The 20603-nt window shown below is 34.3% G+C and overlaps 2 long non-coding RNA genes across 2 annotated transcripts in view; one reads left to right on the forward strand and one right to left on the reverse strand.

Moving 5' to 3' along the window:
- The window catches only part of LOC129464055 (uncharacterized), a 52100-nt gene extending 42887 nt beyond the window's left edge, over positions 1 to 9213 (reverse strand). Inside the window, exons 1-2 of the long non-coding RNA XR_008651412.2 lie at positions 9043 to 9213; positions 8714 to 8901 (exon numbers count right to left, since the gene is read on the reverse strand). This is a non-coding gene — a long non-coding RNA (uncharacterized lncRNA). The remainder of the gene's footprint in view (positions 1 to 8713; positions 8902 to 9042) is intronic.
- The window catches only part of LOC129463802 (uncharacterized), a 41367-nt gene continuing 29873 nt past the window's right edge, over positions 9110 to 20603 (forward strand). Inside the window, exon 1 of the long non-coding RNA XR_008651291.2 lies at positions 9110 to 9321. This is a non-coding gene — a long non-coding RNA (uncharacterized lncRNA). The remainder of the gene's footprint in view (positions 9322 to 20603) is intronic.

The following is a 20603-nucleotide window of genomic DNA, read 5'->3' on the forward strand; positions in this document are numbered from 1 at the left end:
TTTATTCTTTGTTCAATAATGGCCCTTTGCACAAAGCCAAAGTAGGGAGTACATATAAAAATGTAATTCAATTATTTTAATTTCAGTATTCTAACATACTGAAATGTTGGTCAGAAATAATAAAGATAAAATGAATAATTAATAATGAAGACTTCAATGACGATTAGAATAAATTCAGAGAAGTAACTACCGAATGAGGAAAACACAATCTCACAAAAATATCAATTGAAATAATGTTATCTCAATATGAATTGGTATTCATTTGATGCCTCAAAATCTAACAACTTTAAAATATCTATTAAAAGATTTATGGTTTTTAAGTGGAGTAATATCCCACCATGTTCTACATATCTTTTGTTCAATTCTGAACATCTGTTTTACAAAGAACATTGGCAAACAATTTTAGATTAAAGAGAGCAACCAGTACTATTCAGTTTAATACCTATTACCATGCTGATTATTTGTCAATCAGTTTGCTAGGTGTAAGAGAGGGCTTAGAAATCATGTTACAGAAAATATTATTTGTATGAGTGATATAGCCCTTGTCTGAAAAAGGGAAAAGTTTTAGATGGAATGAAGTTGGAAGGAATACTTTACATTGCATCCTTTTTGGGTGTATAAAAGAGTGAGTGCCCAGGAAATGACACCCATTAATAACAACAACATAGAAAGTAAACTAAATGGACTATTTTGGGAGGCAACAATTTTCCTATTAATGTACATGCTCAAGCAGAAGATTGGTGTCATGTTTTGGCACCCTGAATAAAAGATGGAGTTCCAGCTTATATTTGGTGAAAACCTCGCAATTCAAAATTGTGTTTCTTCCCAGCTGAATGTGCAGAAATAAAATCTAAGGATCGTGTCTTTTTTTCTTCCCAATATACTTCTGGATGATATTAACTAGTCTGCTTCACTTCCTTCAGCAGTAGATAATGCATTATAGCCACTTTATATCAGAAAAGAATGGGCTGTGAGATGTTGCTCCAACGATGTGCACTGTGTTTTGGGGAATGTCAACACAATATCTTTTCTTTTCCAGAAAGATGGAAAATTGTATTCCTGGTGTGAAGGATCACGAGGAATTTGAAGAAAGGGTTATTATATAAAACCTAACTTTGAAAAATGAAACATTTATTTACTATTTAAAAATGATGCACGGTTATGTGATTTCCGGTGTCCTTGGACATAATAACTATATTATAACTCTATTTTCTTTTTAAATTTATACTGTAATACAAAAATTACTTTTTAAATCTCTTCTGTGTTGAAAGGATAATTTGGGTTGATAGTTTAATAAAATATAACCTGTTTTCTTCTTATTTAGCTTGACAACAATGCAATATATGAACCCATGATCTGAGTATAATATACTTGTTTGTTTTTTTAATAATGTGAGGTTTTAATGTTTGGTGCCAAAACATGACACCAATCTTCTTTAATGTGTCCTAGATAAGATTCTAGTTTTTCTCATTTTAGTAGGTTTCAACTGCACAATATAATAGTACTTTGATCAATATTGAGAAAAAACTCCATTTTCAACTAGTGAACGTACCAAGTTAATTAATCACTGTTCATAACCCCAAGTAGGTGCAAGGAAATATAGCACTTCATAATAAATTTAAGATAGTTCTTGACACAAGTAGCTTAATATCTTCCCAAGAGATGGAGGCTATATCCACAAAACCATGTTCACCTTAAGGTATCCTTGAAAGTGACCAAGGTAAAGGCACTTTTCACCAACCTTCATGTGATTGCAAAAGACAGGTTTTAAGAAAAATCTGGATAATCAAAATACTTTTGAATGTGAAACATCTCAACTGTACTTGAACAATGCATATTCTTTTTACACCAGTTTTCTCTGCTTAAGCCTATGTTTTATATGACGGTTTGGGCAACCTACAATGTCTCTGACCAAGAAAGATGTCCCAGCTAGCACTAGTAACTATTTTGTTTACAGTAGGCTGATGTCAAATTATATGGGAAGCATGAATAAAAGCTCTGTGAGGCTGCATAGTATTCCATGGTGTATATGTGCCACATTTTCTTAATCCAGTCTATCATTGTTGGACATTTGGGTTGGTTCCAAGTCTTTGCTATTGTGAATAGTGCCGCAATAAACATTGTGGGGTGGGGTAGGGGGAGGGGGGAGGGATAGCATTTGGAGATATACCTAATGTTAAATGACGAGTTACTGGGTGCAGCACACCAACATGGCACATGTATACATATGTAACTAACCTGCACGTTGTACACATGTACCCTAAAACTTAAAGTATAATAATAAAAAAAAAAAGCTCGGCGAGGCCTCCCCTGAAGCCAAGTAGATGCCCACCGCATGCTTATACAGCCTGCAGAACCATGAGCCCATTAAACCTCTTTTCTTTATAAATTGAAACATATGTACACACATGTATATAATATGGCTGGGAAAGAATTCCAAGCAGTTCAAACCTGAGGACATCAGTAACCAAATATAGAAGAAATGCTTAGGCAGACAGACAGTCTGGAAGCCTGTATCTCTACCCACTAGGTAACACTTAGTGTCTAATTTGTTTTTGCAAACAGAAATGATATTTTTCAAGTGGCACATTGCCTACCTGAGAGAGAACTTCTAAAGTAGTTCTTTTTTTATTCCTAAATAACTGCACACAAGTCATGGTTTTCGCGTAATTGGCTGTAAAATGGACAACTATAGAATTTCAAGCTTAAAAAAAAAAAATGCTCAATCTGTTGTCAGTTCAAGTTTTTGTATATTTCGTATTTAAAATCATTGTCAAAAAGTATTTTAGAAAATGAAGCTAAAATTGATTAATTTATTTTATCCTAGAAACTATTTATTCTAAAATGGGTAAAAAACATGAGAAAAAGTATAAACTGTTAGGAATTAGCCAAATTTGGCTACAGAGAAGATATAGTTCTCATTAGCCACTTTTATATTCTAAATGCAACATATATTTTGGGAAATAATTTACAACCAGTAAACTTATGTCCCCAAGTCATATTGTGTATTCTCCATTGTTTGTATGAGCATGATTTATTAGTACACAAATAAACACTGAAATACACAAGCTTTCCTAGTTGACAATTACATCATTTGCCAAAACTTAGTTAAGTGAAACAAGATGGAAAAGAAAATATAGAAGTATGCTCATGATTTAAATGTAGTAGAAAGCACATTAGACCTCTGTTAAAGATCTGAGTTTCAATCAGGCAAATAAGTTAAATTTTTATGTTAGAATCTTCATCTGTAAAATATAGAACATAATATCTACCATACATAACTTAACGGTGCTATGGGATGTTTAAAGGTGATTGTAAAATAAAATTGTTACAAACTATAAGAAGGCATATAATTAAGTAATAAGTAAATTAAGAGAGATTAAAAAGGTTAGTTTGCTTGAAAGCTGTGGATTTATGGGTACCTTAATACTATTTGAATGGTAGGTACATCTTAAAGGAGGCAGATTTCTTTTTTTCTCTTGCATTAATATATAACAATTTACATATTTATGAAGCACATGTATTTTTTACACACGTAGAATGTGTAATGATCAAGTCAGGGTGTTTGGGGTATCTTGAGTGCTTATCATTTGTATTTGTTGGAATCATTTCAAGGCCTCTATTCTAGTTACTTTGAAATATACACATTATTGTCAGTATAGTCACCTTAGTCTGCTGTTAAGTATTAGAACCTATTTCTTCTACCTAACTGTATGTTTATACCTATAACAAACTGGTATCTGGCACTCTAAGCAGCCCACAGTGGTTAGTTGTGAGCAAATGATCTAAAATTGGAGACTCTTAATCTCTTGCCCAAGGCTTTAAATCTAAAACAAGTGGCTCCAAAGGGAAGGGGGAGATCTCAGTTTGTTTTCCTAGCCTCAGTGTCTGGAGGTTGTGGTGGAGACTCTGGTGCTAGAGCAGAGGCTGGGGCGGGAGGCACACCAATGATGCTGGCAAAAGATGCCATCCCTGAGGTGTGACCCTGGCTCTGGTTCCTACAGCCCTGTGTCTCCCGGTTTCTGCCCATCATCTGAGTCAGGTTCTCCATCCTTCTGTGGTTTCTGAGAACCATCTAACATCCTTCCAAAATGTATTTATTTTCTGCCTAAGAGAGTCAGGGTGGTTTTTTGCTGTTGGCTGTAAAAACAAACAAAAATACTGATTGTATTTTATAAATGAATTCGCCAGGAGTTTGTTTTGATATGCAACGTGGCTACAGTAATATAATTGATACTCTCTTTTTAGGATTAACCATATGGCTGCTGATTTGATGAGCTCTTTTTTTGTTCCTAGAAAATCCTCCTTTCCTTCTATCACTCTGCTCTTTCAGATATGTTAACACTATCTTCTGGTGGTATGAGATGTCTTCTGGGATGCCTTACCTGAAACAACCTTAGTCATTACACACTCCATCATTCCTTTTATAGCTCAGATCTCTATCAGAAACTAAATTATATTATGGCAATCACTGCCCTAAAAAGAGCCAGTTAGAAGGGATATGTACCAAAATAAGGGGACTGATACACTAGTAATGTATACTTTAGTGTCTACAGTTGATCTACTTTTCACTAAAAATACAGTGTTTCATATGCTTCATTTTGTGTAATGGAATTGATGGTGTATTTCTCAGGACTGATTTATTTGGCTTAGTTTATATAAATTGATTCATTTCAGAATATTTGACAGAATAGTTGGTATCAAAATAATGCTGTATACAGAACACATAAACACACTATTGAATGAAGAATGAACTGAAAGATCACAAGTTCTCAAAGATGATGCTCACAGAAGAGAATTAAATTGCATAAAATTCAAGTCACTACTCTGAAATACACAGTGCAATAAAAGCTGGTGAGAAAACAATGTAAGATGAACTCAATTTCTCAGCCATTGCCATGAGTCTAGATGCACATCCTGCTGTTATGTGAACAATTACCATGCCTGGAGGGAACTGAATGAATGCTGGCACCTATTGGTAGATGGAATAAAAAACCTAAGCTCATTCTCCTATCATGATACGCTCACATGCCATATGTTACAAACTAATACATTAAATCGACATAATGAGGAAGATAATGCATTTTTACCACTGCTTGCTTACGTTGCAAAAACTGTAACACCATTACATAAATTGCCTGTAATTCATTGAATTTCTTTGTTTTTGCAAATCTTAAAAATTTAGAAGGGCACAAGTCTTATAGAAAATATTCCAGTGGATTTGTTTGTTAAAGAGTATAAGGTAAATTAAATTTTGACCTAAATATTATTTTCTCCATATTCTCTTGATTCTTCCAAGTTTAATATGCTGTACATTTGCCATTGAGTGCTATACAATCTATTAATCTTTTTAATTAAAATAGAATAATTCATTGAAAATATGCAAGTATGATACTGATAAGCTTATTTTTATTAGATGGATTATTCTTATAAATACGTTTTAATTGTATAACATTGACTTCTGTGTTAACTGTTTTTACTCTGTTCCCTGTATAATTGATACGTAAAATAGTTGGCAAAGTTTAGAGTTTGAGTCAAGGGACCAGTGAATGCTTGACAATTGATTGACAATTGATACATAGAATGCTTAGAAATAAAAGTCTGCAGAAACACATATCTTTAGATATGATTTTTAAAAAGTGTAGATGAGGATGGGAGTAGAGAATGAAAAATTATCTCCAATGAAGGGGTGCACATTTAGTCTTTCTTTTCAATTACTCCCAGCAAAAACTCCATGGACATGTCTGAAAAGAAAAATGGGCAGGTTTAGGTGAGGCAGGTCAAAGTGAGGTTGCCTGGAGTGAAAAAAGTGATATGCAAGTGATGATTGTATCCCTAGACCTCTCGTCAAATCAGCCAGTCAGTAACATGTTCTGCATTTGGCCATGCACTGTGGAATATCCAAATAAATATAGGACACAGCCTTTCTGCTCAAAGAGCTTAAAGTTCAAGTCACATGCCAACATATACAGCATTAAAGTATGAACAATAATAACTTAAGAGAAAAATAGGATGTAATTCAAATGGAATGGACCAAATTACTGTAAAACTCCTGAAAAGTTTCAGGGCTTCCTGCAGAAGATTGAAGTTGATCTGGTTCATAAAGGATGTTAAGAATACAGATAGATAAAGAAAAGGTGTTAGAGACTACCATGGAAAGACAGGCCAGAATAAGCAAAGCTGTTACGTTAGCAATGAGTATGCCTTGTCTTTAGAAGAAAGGAGGAATACGGCCTGATGAAATGTCATGGAATAATTTGATAAATATTTGGCTAAGAAGGAGTAGATGGTTCATGGAAAATATTGAAAAAGTGCAGATGTTTGGACTTGATCTGTTAGATAATAAGGAAATACTGAAGAAAATACAATTTCATACAGAGCTAATACATATTAATGTAATTCCCAGCTACTGCCTGGCCATTGCGCAGGATGTTATCTCGCTAAAATAATTTCCCCTGCTTTATAGTTTTGAAGGAAGAGGAAGTCTCCCGGAGTTATATTATCTAGGATTACCTATATATTATTAATGTTATGCTTTGGTAAAATATTCTAGGTGTATCAGCTAGTATCAATATGTTATTTCTTCATTGTGAAATGCTTTCTGCTTTGCTTAAAAGTTTAATTTTAGACATTAAAAAAGAGAAAAATAAAATATGGAATTTCTGTTTACAATGATTTATAAATTGACACTTTGAAATTTTTATTTCTCTTACACCTTGCCGCCTTAAAAAAAATGTGTGATAGATAGATAGATAGATGATAGATATAAAATGTGTATAAGTTAGCATAAAATAAGGAGCAAAGTTATGGCTTATTTGAAATTAAGGTTCTGGGGAGTATATAGGTAAAGGCTCAATTTAAGACCAGGGTCTAAAACAGTCCACCTCTGATTTGAGATCTGGATTTGCAATATCCCTAGTGTGTCTTAGTCCATACAGGCTGCCATAAATAAAATAGGTAGCTTATAAATAGCATAAACTTATTTCTCAGAGTTTTGGTAGCTTATAAACAACATAAACTTATTTCTGAGTTTTGGAGGTTGGGAAGTTCAAGGCAAATTCAGTGTCTGATGAGGGCCTGCATTTTGGATTATAGGCAGTCTTTTTCTCACTCTAACCTTATATGGTAAGATAGGTGCCAGAACTCTCTAGGATCTCTTTTATCAGGTACTAATTCCATTCCTAAGGAATCCATCCTTATGACCTAATTACTTCCCAAGGGCCCACCTCCTAATATCATCACCTTGAGGGTTAGGATTTTAACTTATGGATTTTGTGGAGGACATAAACATTCAGACCACACTACCATCTATCATTGTAGAAAGGAGCTCCAAGCTGCTACTGTGAGAATTGACTCTGGATTGGGGGTTTCATGAGTTAGGTGAAGGCATTAAAAAATATGCAAGATGGGTTATGAGAAAGAGACAGAAAGAGAATGAATCACTGCTCTTGTCCCTGCCATATACCACTCAAGATGACCTAAAAAGTTGAAATTTCAATTAGCACAAAGATTAGAGAATAAAACAGTATTTGAAATGAATTTCTTCAGATGAAATAAGAATAATGTGATAATATGCAAAAAACATAAAAATTATTTTTAATATCATAGATATAAATGAAATAACACTCAAAAATTTATTTCTGCCAAAAAATGTGCAGAAATGAGGTAATATCAGATGGCTATTAAAAATCTATTAGAAATATTTGAAAAATATTAATATTGAGAACAAAACCCAGGATAAACTCTAGAGTATTTAGCACTATGGTCCATCATGTTAATTAGACCTAATGGCAGAGGCAAATACAATATTTGCTTTGGAAAGATGCACATGTGCCAGAAAATGAGAGTTAAAGTCCTCAAAAACAGAAGCTTCAGTGAAATGTTTAGTATTTAAGTAGGCTTTGGCATGCCAGGATATAATTTTAAGCCAGTGGTTCTCAAGCTTGTATGTTCATTAGAATCATCCTCAGATAAACAGATCTAAGGTGAAGTTCAAGAATTCGTAGTTCTAAAAAATTTCCAAATAATGTAAAGTCATACCATCTGCATCAGAAATCTACTCAAAAAGCAGCTCCTTATAATATATTAAGCAGTAGCTCAGGCTGAATGCCTGACTGTGTAACATCAATGAGAGGATATTATTACAAAGAAACTTAAGGTCAGACGGATACAACAATAATTCACAATGCCATGGAAATGATAAACTTACAAATAGCCCTAGAAGATTCAGAGAACATAGTAAGGTGCATGAACAAGAAGCCAAGGCTTAATTTTCATCTACTTTGTTTCACTTCTGCCTTGTCCTCAATTTTACAACTGACTTTCTGGAGGGTTCCCTAAGACTCACTGACAAAGGTGGATACAAATTCAGCTCTGATTTATGGGCAAATAAGTTGTTATTAGAGGAAAATGGACTGCTTCCAAACTACAGTCTTTTTCAGGGCTGGCCCCATATAAAGCAGCAGGAAGAAATACTCTCCTAATGGAAAGAGCTCAATGCCGTGCACTTGGTTATTTACTTTGGAAAGATGGGGATGAGTGTAAGTGTAGATTTACACCAACTCCTAGGCAGGCATGAATGGCCTATTTGCTCCAGATATATAAAGACAAAGATAGGAAAATTAGAGTCAAACAGTTTAGCAAAGAGTCAAGTGAATAGTACTGAGATTTGTTGCAAAATACACACATGTTTATGTCTCATATTAATACTCACTAGAGAGCAACGTTGGAGACTCTTAACAGCAAGGCAGACAGGGTTATCTTCCTAGCAGATGTCCACCAGCCTCTCTTCTCATCAACTCCGGTTTTTCCACAATGGGTCCGAGAAGAGAGTGTACATGGTAGCATGGCTATAAACTATGTATGGGCTTAAGAAATTGTTTCCCTTCACCACCCATAAACCTGCCAACAGAAGAGAACAACTCTGAATCCTTTATCTTGGTGCTATTCCTCAAAAAGACCTCTTGGTGTCAAGTTGAATATATTGGACCCTTTCCATCCTGGAAGGTATAGCAATTTATTCTTGCTGGAATTGGCACATACCTCAGATAGGAGTTTATCTTCTTTGCCTGCTGCAGTGCCTCTGAAGCATTACCATCTTAGGACAAAGAAAGTCCCTGATTAAATGGCATAGGGTCCTATACTTCATTACATCATAACAGGGGATCAATTTTGTGGCAAAAGAGGTGTGACAAGGAGCTCCTAATCATAGAACTCACATCTTTTACAATATATTGCATCACAAACACCCTACTTTCCTCATAGAATGATGGAATGGATATTACAGTCACCATTAAGAAACAGCAGAGATTAATATATATGGTAAGTTTGAAGTTCTATTTTCCAGCATACACATTGAACCAATAGTTCATATACATTGATAGATTCTCAGCAGCTAGAATGCTCAGGTCTGGGAACCATGTTTTGGAAATAAGGTTGGTCTATCTAACCATTCATCCCAGAGACCTACTTGGAAAACAAAAAGGCATGAATTGTGAAGTAGATCTTTAAGAATAAATGTGAGAAGACTCACTCTACCTGATATTAAGGCGGTATACTACCCTTAAAGGACTGAGAAGATAGCATATATATATAATATATATATTAAATGACAAATTTGGCTTATAAAGCAGTAAAGACTGAACTCTTTAAGTAGTGAAGGATGATTGGTTTTTTGTATGAAAAATATGAAATTGGATTCTTTCCACACATTAAACCACAAAACTTCATTCCAGATAGAATGTAATTTAAATGTAAAAAGCAAAATGCTAAAACTGTAAAAAAAAAAAAATAAGAAGATATGATCTCAGAATAAGCAATGACATCTTAAAGAAGATAAAAAGAGCACAAAATGTACAGAAAAATATTTATAAATTTGATAATAATTAAACTTTGTCTAACTAGAGACATGATAAAGTGAAAAGACCAATCATAATCTAAAAGAAGATATTTACTGGGTATACATAAAGCAATAAATTATTTGATAAGAACATCTCCAATAATAATAAACCCATAATAAAATGACAACCCAATGAGAAAATTTACAACAATAAAAACGATTAACACAGAGGATATCTGAATGAGCAGTGAGCACAGAAAATCTGTTTAACGTAGCTAGTAATCACAGAGATGAAAATTAAAATACAATTAGATGCCATTATCACTAGTGAACGGGCAAGAACTTTAAAATGTTTGAAAGTGCCAAGAACCAGCAAAGATGTAGAAAAATAAAACTTGAAAATATCTCATGTTCCTGATGAAAGAGTAAAATAGCAGCATTTTGTGAGCAATTTGCAATATCTAAAAAAGCTGAAGAGGCACTGTATCATTAAAATGAATCTGGCCGCCACCCCATCTTCCACCTGCGCCCTCACCATCACACTACATTAAAATGAAACAGTGGTATAAGTAACTGTAAACAAGATTACAATGGCTTAATCAAGAAAGAGGTTTATCTCAGACATGAAAATAAAAATTATCCTGGCAGGCATCCCAGGGCTGGAGCAGAGGCTAACAATGGCCTCAAGGGATCAGACCTACTTTGTCACTCTGCCTTCCTTAATGTGTGGCTGCTGCACCTCCAGGATCATCATAATTCTGGACAAGAAAAAGGTTGGGACCATTTAGTTGGCATCAGCAGTTTATGTTTGTACTGCATTGGCCAGAACTATCTCATAGATAGCTGAAAAAGGGATTGGGATTCACAGTAGTTTGCTTTTCAACCTTAAGATAGCCAAATGTAATGGGCTTTGAGAAGTGTTGAAAGAACCAGCCTACCATACCCACTTCATCGGTATACTTCACATGTCAATGTGTATGTGTATGAAGTATACGCACTTCAGCACCAGGTGAATGTACACACACATTCACATGTGAAGTATACCTATGAATGTGTATATACACATTCACATGGTACTTAAGTATACCTATGAAGGGGTATACTTCACATGTATATGATAGTGACTTGCTGCCTTCTAGTGTGTTTTGTGTTCAGGGGACAAGAAGCAAAAGCATCACTAAGAAACTTTTTAAAAATGCGTAATCTCGGGATCCACTCAAGATCTACTGAATCAAGATCTGCAGTTTAACTGGTGTCTTGGGTGGTTCTACACGCAAATTAAAGTTTATGAAGCACCATTCTAGAGAAAGCCTGCACATGGAACAGTGTATGTTATATCTCAAAAGGAAATAATCTAAATAAATGCCCATTAATAACAGAACACAGGAATATATATTTATTCAATAGAATAGTTTACAGGGCACTTAAAATGAATAAATAGATTGACTGATGTTAATCTGGACAAATGCTGAAAATATAACATTGATTTTAAAAGAAAATGAAAAGTTAAGTCAATAGTAAAATATAGTTTGTGTACATTTTTAAGTGTACAAAACAATATTTCATAAGGATATATATATATATATATATACTTCTTAAAATATTTAAAAATGCATGGATGGAGAATAATCACTGACCTCACACTGGTTAACTTGGGGTAGAGAGGGAAGAAAACGTGATTGAAAAAGGGACAAAGTGGTTTCAACTGTATCTATTATATTTTACTTCTTAAAAATCTGAAGTAAATATGGTAAAATGTTAAGATGCATGCATATGTATTTACTTTGGTATCTTCAAAATTCTGCTCTAAACATTTTATATGTTTAAGATATTTCATAAAATATTTTTAAAGATGAAATGAATACAACTAATTTTTTGAAAGGATAATAACGGTGTAACTGTTCACACTGACAATTTGTTTTTAAATGATTTAGCAATAGCTGGTAAAATGAATACATTATATATGGAGATTAAGTAAGTTGGCATTAGAGTAACATTTGTAACTGATTTTTATGATACTGAGTACAGAATATTTCAATGAATTCGAAGCTCTCTCCTGGTAATAAGAGTTAGGAAACTGACGAATATATCTAAATACATGCACCCATATTTATAGCAAGCATGCTTCAAAACTGCTAAAGATAAATGAAAAAAAAATGCCTTGAACTTGAAAATCATGCCTGTTTTTGAAAGCAAGATGAACACCCTTGGAAACTATATGACATTCTCCCAAGTTCTAGTTGTCTACCTCTCAACCACTTGCTTTGACTTTATCAGTGATGTTTATTATATGTTTGTTCCTTTCAAAACATTCTATCTGTTTGGAAAATTTGCATTCTGGTTCTTGTCGTAATATTTGCTTTATTTTTAATATACAAATTTTTCTGTGTTTTTAATGCTTAACATTAATACTAGAAACCACACACTGTTTTACACTGTAAGATGCTATTTTTTGGCATATAATACTCCTAGATAGAAACATGCCTTGTTAAGAAAAATAGTGTTCACTGAACTTCTTTGCTATGTGTATCATTTTTGTGTTTATTCGCCATCAGATAAGAAAACAAACAAGGAGAAAAATTAAATGCCATACTGTGAGGACACACAATGAAGATTGGAAGGAACAGAGTTTGAAACAATCTCACATGCTTTCCACTCTGTTCTCTTTGAATCTTTCACTGTTTTAACAATATACATTAAATAAAAACAGAAACTTGTGGTTTCCTACTAAGATATAAAAATTTATTGTGATATTGGTCTCAAGTATTATTTCTTATCTTCTCCTACAATAGATGCCAAGATGGTTTATTATTATAAGAAGCTGATCCATGGCTACTTGGCACGCACAAGTGTCTGAAGATCCAGAGAGTAATTATATATCTAGAGCTGGCAAACTTTTAAAATGGTGAACCAAGAAGGAAAAAACTAAATTGCATTAGTTGCACATAATATATTTCTACTCCTAGTAAATGCAGAAGGACCACTTAAGAACCAATAACACCAATGAGTATTCAGTGAAATAGCCAGATACAAGGAAACATACCAAAATAATAGCTTTTTCAAATACCAGCAATAATAATCCAGGAACACACACACAATTTAAAATAGGAAAAAAAAACCCAACTAAATATTTAGGAGTAAACTTCACAAATTTGAGAAAGATATGATTGAAAAAAATTAACAAAACAGTAAAGTATTTATAAAGATACTATATTCTTGAGTAGACAGAATCAATAATACAAATATGCCAATCATCCTATAATTAACATGCAATTTCAATGTAATATTCTTCTAACTTGTAATATGGAGAAAATATACATGTACTGACATGGAAATATGTTCAACCTATATTATTAGTTGGAAAACATCAAAATCTAGAATAATGTCTGCTTCTTTATTAATCATCTATATTTGTAAATGCATAGAGTACATAGAATGTGCATATGTTTTTCTTCCTTTCTCTTTATGAAAAAATGAATAATTCACATTGAACTTTTAAGATTGGTCATTGCTGGGAAGCAAGTGACAAAGGCAGCTTTATATATTATATATTTCTGTGTTGCTTGAAATTTTTATGAAGGCCATATATTGATATTGAAAAAGAAAAAGGAATAAATCAATAAAAAAACAAAATGAAGATATGTCATACGGGGGACATAAAAGAATCCTTTTTGGAAAACTCTAGTTGCCTTATGAAATTATTTCAAGAAGGATGCTCGCTTACTTGTGGAATCTAAAAATTGAAACTTATAGAAACAAAGAGAAAAATGATGATTACCAGGTGCTGGAGGAGGATGGGGGATTGGGAAGATGTTGGTCAAAGGACACAAAATTTTAGTTGCACATTATAAATAAACATTCAAAGGATCTATTGTATATCGTGGTGACTATAGTTAATAACAATAAATGTATACTTGAAAATAGCTAACAAGCTAGATTTTAAGTGTTCTCACCAAAAAAGTATGTGAGGTAATGCATATGTTAAATAGCTTAACGTAGCCATTTCACAATCTATACATACATTTCACATCTATACATACATGAAAATATCATATTATTCACCATAAATATGTATAGTTTTTACTTGCCGATGTAAATAAAAACAAGGGTGATAAGATATGATGAATAATGGTCCCAAAGATGTCCATGTAAGAATCTCCGAAACCTGTAAATGTGTTACCTTTCATGGTAAAGGGGACATTACAAATGTGATTAATGTAAGGATTTTGAGATGGGAATGTTATCCTTGATTACATGGTGGGCCCAATATAATCAGAAGGGTACTTACAAGGAGACGAAGAAGAGTTGACTACAGAGAGGTGAAGGGGAGGTGAAGACAGAAGCAGACATTGTGATATGGCCACGAGTCGAAGCATGCCAGTGCCCTCTAAAAGTTGAAAAAAGAAACAGATTCTCTCCTGGAGCCTCCCGAAGGAGATGGTTCTGCCAACATCTTGATTTTAGTCCTGTAATAGTGTTTTGAAACTTCTGTCTTCCAGAACTCTAAGAAGATAAATTCATTTTATTTCAAGCTACTGAGTATGTGATTATGTGTTACAGCAACAACAACAAAAAATGCAGGTAAAAAAATTGTATGAGACTACTCCAACATGCATTACAGTAACCAGGTACCCTATGTGGAAGACAATCTATAGCTTGATGCAGCACTGCAGAGCAAGAGGGAAAATGGAATGAGAATCACCATGATATGGTTAGGGCTAAAATTTAAAACACTAACAGAAAATTTAAATGAAAACCTGGGATAACACTGAGTTAAAAGTGAAGGACCAAGATGTCGTCAGATCAATCCAGCCATGTGATTAATAAACAGGTATCGAGTGTGTATTATGTACAAGCCTTAGGATGGAAGTGTAATGAGAAATGAACTGTGTCTTTTCAGAATTTGCAATCAAGGAAGACAAATAAACCACTGAGTAAATTTAGATAGATGTGTGGTATGATTGCTTGCTTTGTAAATGATTACTCTGGCATCATTGATGGAGGTTGGATTAAAAAGACAAGGAAAGCAGAAGCCTATGTTCCATGTGCAAGTCACAGGTAAGCCAAGATGAGAAGAGAAAAGAGATTAAGTCAGAGCAACTAGATGGGTTACAGGTCAAATGAACAAACTGTGCCTCTCATATCTCTTCTGAAATCCAAAGGCCTCTCAAAAGATGACCAGGGGCTTTGCTCTGGAGAGGAAGACATGGAGTGGCAGGTATTCCAGAAACAATGACACTTTCCCCCCAGATAATATTTAATATGAGAAAAAAACAAAAATAAAAAATTACATTGAACATATGAAACTAATATTCATAGCTAAGCTAATGCCAGTTTGCTTCTGATTATGCCTGTAACAATGCCGTTGATCTATTTCTAACCTGCGTAATGGAGAGATGAAGAAAAATGTATAGACACACACACACATTTGCATACTTGTTTTGTACAAGATTAGGTATTCTATTAAGGTTATGGAAAGAAAATCTATTATTCAATGCTCACGTTTGTTTTCATCCTGTACTATTGGTTTTAGAATATAATTTTTTTGAGATAAGGGTGCTGTGGTCTTGTTAATCTGCTCCAAAGCCATTTTGGTGTCATGCACACATTATACACTAATTGGATTCCTGATGCATCTTTAAAAACTAATTTCAAAACGCTAGGTAATCAGAGGCTTTGTCTTCAATACAAGACATTGCATCAGCAAAAAGTGTTTATTACTCAGCCACCTGTGCTCTGCACAAAGCAATTTAAGCAGACTCAGTCCCTGCCCTGAGGAACTGTCTAAAGCCAGTGCCATTGTAACATTCAAAGACAGTCAGACAACTGCACTAATGACAAACACAAGCCACTAACATTATTAAAAAACAAAAGAACCCACTCCATAATGTTATTTGAGTCACAAGATGAACAAGTATTTTATTTTGGAAAAAAAAATGACATGAGAACTTGCTGAATATTCAATAAACAGTTGTTGAATTAAATAATGCACGCAGCAATCATATTTAGAATTTAAAGATAGAAAAATTAAAATGTAAAATTTGGTTTCTTGATTAGAGTAGATAGGGCACACTCCATAAGAAGTGGACTTGTAGATAGTTTACTTAACTGAGAATTATGTTCACATATGCTTTTCTGCAAATTCCATGAGATTGTGACCTATTTGAAAGTGAGAACCAAGAGATACTACTATTTGCGTATCAGTTTCACCACAGCATCTGGCAAAAGTACAGACTTTACTGAAATGTTTAGGGTGACTAATAATGAAAAACATAAAACAATATTGGAACAGGTTTTCTACAAGTAGTGAAGTTCCTGCCTATGTCTTACTAGGACTGATATATAATAATTGTGGAGGATTATGAATGTATTCATTCCCTTCAGTAACATGGAGATATTAGATCACCTCAGGTTTTTCTGTAACACTTCCCCTTAATGCAGATTTCCCTGTTTGCTTTGTAAGCTCCACTATCAAATTCAATTACAAAAAAAAAAAAAAGAATTTCCAGTTTAAAGCAGTTGAGTCCATTTTGCAAGCCCATTAGATACGGCAGCTCTGGATATGCCACATGACTCCAGGTGCACCATTTACATAGACACATAAATGTAATTGAGAATGATACCCCAGGAGTTGTGCATTGTGGTAGCCGTGAGTGAGTTAAAGTGGCATAGATGATTCTCGATATAAACTGTGATCCTTCACACGAACTGATGTGCGCAGACACTACCCATTAAAGCAATTTTTTTACTAGAAAACTCAGCCTTTCCAATACCATTCAGGACATAGGCACAAGCAAAGATTTCAGAACAAAAACTCCAAAAGAAATTGCAACAAAAGCAAAAATTAACAAATGGAATCTAATTAAACTAAGGAGGTTTCGCACAGCTGAAGAAACTATCATCAGAGTGAACAGACAACCTACAGAATGAGAGAAAAATTTTGCAATATATCCATCTGTCCAAGGTCTAATATCCAGAGTCTACAAGGAACTTAAATAAACTTATAAGAAAAAACAAACAACCCCATTAAAACGTGAGCAAAGGACATGAACTGACACTTCTTAAAAGAAGACATACAGGCGGCCAACAAACATATGAAAAAAAGCTCAACATCACTGATCATTAGGAAAATGCAAATCAAAACCACGATAAGATACCACCTCACACCAGTCACAATGACAATTATTAAAAAGTAAAAAGAAAGCAAATGCTGGTGAGGTTATGTGCTGGTGATGTCGTGGAGAAAAAGGAACACTTTTCCACTGTTGGTGGGAGTGTAAATTAGTTCAACAATTGTGGAAGACAGTGTGGCAATTTTTCAAAGATCTAGAGGCAGAAATACCATTTGACCCAGCAATCCCTTTACTGGGTATATACCCAAAGGAATATAAATTATTCTATTTATATATATATATATGCATGTATATGTTCATTGCAGCACTATTACCAATAGCAAAGACATGGAATCAAGCCAAATGCCCATCAATGATAGACTGGATAAAGAAAATGTGGTATATATACACAATGGAATGCCATATAGCCATAAAAACAAATGAGATCATGTCCTTTGCAGGGACATGGATGGAGCTGGAAGCTATTGTTCTCATCAAACTAATGCAGGAACAGAAAACCAAACACTGCATATTCTCACTTTTAAGTAGGAGCTGAACAATGAGGACACATGGTGGGGAACATTACACACTGGGGCTGTTGGGGGTAATAAAGCAGGGGGAGAGAGAGAGCATCAGGAATAATAGCTAATAGATGCTGGGCTGAATACCTAGGTGATGGGCTGATCTGTGCAGCAAACCACCATGGCGCACATTTACCTATGTAACAAACATTCACATCCTGCACATGTACCTCTGAACTTAAAATAAAAGTTGAAGAAAAGAGAAAAAAAAAGAACACTTGGCCTCTCTTCCACTATAAAAGTGTTTTCCCAAAATACAAGCTTTTTTTTTCTTCTAGTGGAGAAGAAATAGATTAACAGAAGAACCTACAACATTAAAATCCTAAAAATCTACAGCATTCTCATAAATCTGTTCTAGGAAAAATGAATTACTTTTGTCAAGCCATGAAATAGCTTTATTTGATAAAGTTTTGAGGCCAGAACTCATCAAATTAAATTTAATTGTTCAAGTCAATTTTTAAATACTGATCATCTATAATCAGATGTGTTCTTTGATACAAGCTTATGAAATATTCTAACCAGAAAAATATTCTAAGCAGTTTCTGCCTTGAAAGAGTTTTCTGGGGAAATGAGAATGACAAAGTGTATATAGTGAAGTCAGATCTTTTGCTATTAAGACACATAAGGAAATAATTCTTACAAAACATGTAAGAGAGATTTTTGTATAATCGGGTTACCTTAAATTCACATCTTGTGTCATCATTTTCAAAGTGTATTAAAGATAGAAAAGCAGAGAAAAAGAGAGAGTGATACTTTAGAGAAAGAGAGGAAGACAATCAATGTGTAAAGGAAATAAACATTTCATTTCAAACTTACTGTAGTAAGCTAATGGTTCCTGTGTCAGGTCATAATCCACAGAATCTGTGAATGTTACCATATTTGAAAAAGCATCTTTGTAGGTATGGTTAAATTAAGGATGTTAAGATGGAGAGATTATCCTAGACTATTAGGATGGTCCCTAAATGCAATCACATGCATCTCTGTAAGAGGAATACAGCGAGAGAGAAAGGAAATAAATGAGAAAAAGATGTAAGAACGAAACAGAGATTTGAAGACGCTGAGCTGCTGATCTGAACAATGAAGGAGAGAGCATGAGTGAAGGAATTCAACCTTACAGTTTGGAAAAGGCAAGGAAACATTTTCTTTCCTACAGTCTCTGAAAATATAGCCACCCCACCAAAACCTACGTTTCTGCCCATTGAAATATACTTTTAGACTTCTGACCCCCAGAACTGTAGATGAACAAATGTGTGTTGTTTTAGGTCACTAAGTTTGTGGTAATTTGTTACATCAGCCATGGGAAACTAATATACCTACTTTGAAATATAGAACTAGAGTCTTTTAACACTCTCCTGATGATATGCCTTTCTCTTTTCTTTAAAATAATTTCAAACACAAACGCCTTTATGAAGGTTTAGTAAATTAATCAAATAATATTTAACTATATTTTTCTGTTCATTTGCTCTACTTTGTTTCTATTTATTGGATATTCCTTTAACTCTAGGCTTACACTTAAATTCTAGTACCATTATGTCTCAATATGTTTTACATTGCCATAAAGGAATTCCTGAGGCTGGGTAATTTATGAAGAAAGGAGGTTTATTGGGCTCACAGTTGTGCAGGCTAGTCAGGAAGCATAGCACCAGCATCTGCTTCTGGTGAGGACCTCAGGAAGCTTTTGCTCATGGAAAGCAAGGGGACCTAGTGTGTCACATGCTGAGAGAAGGAGCAAGAGAGTAAGGAGAGGAGTGCCATGCTCTTTTAAACAACCAGCCCTCCATGAACTGCTAAGGGGAGAACTCACTTATTAACACGGGAGAGCACCTAGCTAGTCATAAGGGATCCACACCCTCAAGACCTAAACATCTCCCACCAGGCCTCACTTCCAATATTGGGGGTCACATTTCAACATGAGATTTGGAGGAGACAAATATCCAAATTGTATCACATGTGATATATACATTTGACACATCTTGACAATTCATTTGATTGTTCAACATTTCTCTGCTTTTTCCTACGTTGTCTCCTAATATAAATTATAGATATTTTAATTTTAATGTTGTGCTACCAGAATTTAAAATCCTACTGTATTAATATGATATTCTATTGCCGACGGAACAAATTTTCACAAACTTGGTGGCTTAAACAATACACATTTACCACCTTTCAATTTGTAGTTCCTAAGTTAGACTTGGATCTCGCTGGAATAAAATTGAAGTGTTGGTGGACCTATGTTCCTTTCTGAAGGTTCTAGGAAAAATTCTGTTTCACTTTTCAGATTCTAGAGACTTTCCACATTCCTTGGCAGGGGCCGCTATCTCCACCTTCAAAACCAGCAATTGTGGTTCCCGTTCTTCTCATGCCACTGTCTTTCAATTCTCTGCCCTCAACCGGGAAAGGTTCTCTGCTTTTAAAATCTCATGCGATTGAAAACGTCCTCACAGAGTTGACAAGAAATCCACTCTGGGTTCTGGACAGAAATATAGCTATAATTAGGCATTAATCAGGCTGAACTTTGGCCCACTTCCTTGTTGCTAAAAATCACATAGCACTAGATACTGAACATTTGCATCCCCATTGATCCTATAGACACGATCTCTGACATTAGAGTCACAACGCTTTTGTTTAAGGATCACTTAAGATGTTGTTCAGAGCCTGAATTCCAGCAACCAATTTGAAGACTCCCACAGAGGAGTACATCAGGCAATGAACTTATTACGTTTACATTATTTGATTGGGTGCATCTGTATATTCCAGGATAATCTCTCATCTCAAAGTCTGTGCCACCCTTAACCATATTGGCAAAGACACTTTTTCCTGTAAGGCAACATTGTCACAAGTTCTGGTAATTATGCTTGGACATCTCTGGGAGCTATTATTCTGCCACCACACCAATCTACTATCCACATGTATTATTTATACTATTAAAATCTAAAATATGTTGATTGATAGATATTTTAAATAATAATGGCAGCCGTTTTAAACATTACTCTTTGCAAATTTTTTTTATTTTATTCTTGAAACAAATTGTAGATGATGAACAGAAGAAATCAGAAAGGGTAGAGATGACAT

This window comes from Symphalangus syndactylus, chromosome 15 (assembly GCF_028878055.3).
Source record: "Symphalangus syndactylus isolate Jambi chromosome 15, NHGRI_mSymSyn1-v2.1_pri, whole genome shotgun sequence".
NCBI lineage: Eukaryota > Metazoa > Chordata > Mammalia > Primates > Hylobatidae > Symphalangus > Symphalangus syndactylus.